A 4,879-nucleotide genomic window follows, 5' to 3' on the forward strand; every position below is an offset into this window, starting at 1 on the left:
GCGAAAAAAAAAAAAAAAAAAAAAACTGAAAAATTTGTTTTTCAAAGGACATTTTAAAAAATGAACTGACAAACCATAGACTAGGAGAAAATTTGCAAAACATAAAACTGATAAAGAAATGTACCCAAAATATATATTAAAAAACTTGTCCCACTTGCTGCAACTAAGGAGCTGGCAAGCCACAACTAAAGGAGCCCGGGAGCTGAAACTAAGACCCGGTGCAACCAAATAAATAAATTAAATAAATAAATACATTTTTTAAAACCTTGTAACAATAATAAGACAACAACTCAATAGAAAAAAATGGACAAAATATTTGAATAACATTTCACCAAAGAAGACATAACAACTTGCAAATAAGCAGATGAAAAGATGCCCAATATTATTAATCACTAGGGAAATGCAAATTAAAACCATAATGAGATACCACTACACACTAGAAAGGTTAAAATAAAAAAGGCTGACAGTACCAAGTACTGGCAAAAGATGTGGAAGGGCTTTGCTTTTGAGGGAATTCATGTGAGAGGAAAATAAATGAATGCTATGTGCATAATGACACCTCATAGAGGAGACGTGGTTTACACTTTTTCATTGGGTAAGTCTCCAGATGGTTCTGCTAGGGTACAGGTTCTCAATTTTTAAATGAGAGAATTGTGTTAGAGGAGCCATACAGTTGGTTCCTTCCTCTCAAATGTGAATAAGTGGAAGGGAGAGGAAATGTACTGCAGGTGAGGGAGAAATATACATAGAGCCATAAGAAGCTATACTGAGTATGTATGTGACAATGAGAGGCCACTTGACTAGGGATAGGTTGCAGGCAGATGAGCTTCAGGAAGCAAATCTGGAGAGACGAACAATCAGTTTGGTTGTCCTTGAAACCTCAGCCCTGGAAAATTGGGTTTGAAAAAAGTACAGAGCAATATAAAACATAGGAACAATATTTTTTACTCTTACAGTAAACTTCTGCTATCTTCACTCATTTGGGTGAAAATTTCCTAAGTAATTTAATTATCCAGGCAACTTCTTTGCAAACCTTTAATGCAAAAGAGTGAAACAAATTATCAAAGGGAAAGTTTTATGTCCATCCCATTTCTGGCATCTTGGTTTCTCCTCTGAACTAATTTTACATTTTTTTCAAATGAAAATAAAATTTCATACAGTGACCATAAGTGAACAGCGAATCATTAATACACACACAAGTTTGAATTTGACATATGCCTCAGTATGACATGAGATACTTCATGAATTATTTAGTGTTCTTGGTATCTCGAAAATTTTACCTACCTAGCCATGGTGCATATTCTTATGAGATATCACTAGCTTAACTTTACAGGGAAAATTCAGAGGAAATCAGTTTAAAAAATAGATTTCATCAGACAAATGTTTTAATAATTTGGTTTTAGTAATACAACTTGATAATAATTCAGAAAATGTGCTGTCTGATTTAAATGTTGGCAGAAGCAGCATCTTCCTGTTTTCTCCTTTGATTAGGCTGTTTGATACAGTAGAGCAAACATTCTATTTAAAAGGTAATTTTATGCCATAAAACTTTATATAATATTGAATTAGTCAAAAGGTAAATGGTTCCACCATCCTACTTGACTAATATAATGTTAACATTTGATCATCCAGTCACTATCTGTAAAGATCCTATCCAATGAGAGGGAAATTGCTGCTTCACCAGATAAGTATTTTCATTGTTAGATAATACTTTCATTTGCACGTATACAAATGCTCAATTTATGATTTTTAAATTAAGAAAATCAGGTGTTAATATTGGTTTTCTATTTATGAACACTCTGATTTAAAAACAAAATCCAAAGATACACTATACTGTGATGCTCAAAAGAAATTAATAATTACCCACTCCTGTTACTGAATGGTCAGTAATGGGGAAGGATTCATTTGTATAGGGTAGACCATTTGATTCTATTGTGACCAAGAAGACTATATTCTTTTTTTTTTTTTTTTTTTTTTTTTTTTTTTTGCCGTATGCAGGCCTCTCACTGCTGTGGCCTCTCCTGTTGCGGAGCACAGGCTCCGGACGTGCAGGCTCAGTGGCCATGGCTCACGGGCCCAGCCGCTCTGTGGCATGTGGGATCTTCCCAGACCAGGGCACGAACCCGTGTCCCCTGCATCGGCAGGCGGACTCTCAACCACTGCGCCACCAGGAAAGCCCAAGAAGACTATATTCTTAAGCTGGATGGTTCAGTGGTTTACTTAGGCTTGTTTTAATTCCCATTTAATTCCTATTTATGATAGTATGATATTTAAACCAGAGAAAAATTCATTACGTGAAGTCATAAACACTAAAAGGAGAAAAAATGCACACCTGAAGCATAAAATAAGACATAGTAGGACAAATTGAAGAAGACCAAAGAAAGTAACATATCCGTCTTGCATCTATATGTTTCAACAGGGCCAGTGATCATAAGGAAAAGATCATAAAGGTTACTGAGTCTGATGTAGATGCCACCATATTATGTGATGTCTCTCAAACATTGCTTGAGGCATTAGACGCACTGGACAGGAAGCCACAATCAAGGAAGTTCCTGAGCCTTCTCATTTCTTAGAATATTTGCTAGTAAGTCTTCAAAGACTTAGAAATCATCAAAGAGAAAGCAACAGAAGAGCTGAAGACCAGAGTGCAAAGAACTGCAATTCAAGGGAAGTTGCAGAAGTTACAAGACAGTGAATAAAGAATCATGAAGACAGACTACTTTCATGACCTTATCCCATGGGAAGAGATGTCATCTGTCCATATCAACACTGGAGACCTTCAGAAGTTTGTTGTCAAAGAAGGCAGCTCTCCATAAAGATAAGGCTTGTTTGGAAGTGAATGGCCTCTAGCACTTGAATTACTCAGGAGAAAAAGAAAACCTCTTTCAATATTTACTTAAACAGCAAACATTGAAATATTCCCTGCACACTTTTTTTTTTTTTTTTGCCAAATCAGTATAGTCCTCGGTATGATTTTTTTTAGTTGATTCTATTTTTCAAACTTTAGTACATTTATTTAAAATGGAAAAAATATCTAACTACCACAAATGGAAGTCCAGGAAAGTCACTTTTAAAAGAAGGCAACCATTAAAATAAATATAAATTAAATAAAAATCATTTTTTTCAGTCTTTAGCTAAGTATTATTGCATACTGAAGGTTCTGGGGAAGAGTTGAAGATATAAAACCCCAAGACTGAGCCTTTCACCTTGACTATTGAGAAGAGTTGAAAGAAAATCAAAAGGGGCAACATCTATACCTCAGGCAGAATCATCTCTTACACCACTGGTTGTGTTATCTAGTACATGTATAGGTTGCTTTCAGTATTTTGAATAAGTTCTATTCAATAATTTTTAAAATTCTTTACTGCTTTTTAAACTTTTATTCCTTGGAGGTAGTCTTCCCTTGTTCTTGGGTTAAATTTTGAGCAGCTCCCATGATTTTGCTGGTCATTCTCTGATAGTTAAAATCCAAAGATCATATCAAGTGACAAACACATTCTCACTTAAAATTGTCTTCTCTCTGCTATTAGAGCTAGCTGTAGCCAAGATGTGAGAGTCTTATTACATGGTTTCCTTTATTTCAAGCCAAAATCTACTTTCTGGTCTCTCCCATGCCTAGATCCTACCTCTGCTCTCTGGAGACATTCTGAATAAGTCCCATACTTTTCCTCTGAGTCAGTTCCTCATATAATTGAACACAGAAATTTTGGCTTCTTCCATTCTTCATTTTTTTAAGCCCAAATTACCTCTTATCTCCATGGTTTCTCAACATAAAATTTACTCTTTAAAATTTTCAAACCTACAGAAAAATTGAAAGACTAATACAATAGGCACCTATATCCTTCACCTCAATTTTATATATATGTGTAATTCTTATTTTTTGGAGGCCATTTGAAAGAAAGTTGGAAACATCATCTTATTTCACATTTAATTGTTTTAACATGGCAATGTGTATCTCCTAAGAGTAAGGACATTGTCTTCAAAACCACAATATCATTATCTCACTTAAGAAAATTAAAGCAATTTAATAGATTTAATAATGTCATATATAGACCATATAAAATTTCCCTATTATTCAAATAATGCCTTTTCAGCTGTTTTCTTTTTCTTTCAATCTAGGATCAAATAAAGGATCTCACACTGCAATCGGTTTTCATGACTCTTTAGTTTCCTGTAATCTAGAATAGTCCCTCCAACTTTCTGTGAATTTCATGACATTGCTCAAGTTAAAATTGTAATCCAGCTATCCTGGATCAACCTCACACTGACAAGCCAGAGCGCACAGCCTCCTCCAGATATAGACAGGCAAAAACAATTTAGAGGGACAGGTACATGTAAAAGTATGAGATTAGAACACTCCCTAACATCATACACAAAAATAAGCTCGAAATGGATTAAAGACCTAAATGTAAGGCCAGAAACGATCAAACTCTTAGAGGAAAACAAAGGGAGAACACTCTACGACATAAATCACAGCAAGATCCTTTTTGACCCACCTCCTAGAGAAATGGAAATAAAAGCAAAAATAAACAAATGGGACCTAATGAAACTTCAAAGATTTTGCACAGCAAAGGAAACCATAAACAAGACCAAAAGACAACCCTCAGAATGGGAGAAAATATTTGCAAATGAAGCAACTGACAAAGAATTAATCTCAAAAATTTACAAGCAGCTCATGCAGCTCAATAACAAAAAAACAAACAACCCAATCCAAAAATGGGCAGAAGACCTAAATAGACATTTCTCCAAAGAAGATATACAGATTGCCAACAAACACGTGAAAGGATGCTCAACATCACTAATCTTTAGAGAAATGCAAATCAAAACTACAATGAGGTATCACCTCACACCAGTCAAAATGGAGGTTCCTTAAAAAAAC

Source organism: Lipotes vexillifer, unplaced genomic scaffold (genome assembly GCF_000442215.2).
Source record: "Lipotes vexillifer unplaced genomic scaffold, Lipotes_vexillifer_v1.1 scaffold993, whole genome shotgun sequence".
Classification (NCBI taxonomy): Eukaryota; Metazoa; Chordata; class Mammalia; order Artiodactyla; family Lipotidae; genus Lipotes; species Lipotes vexillifer.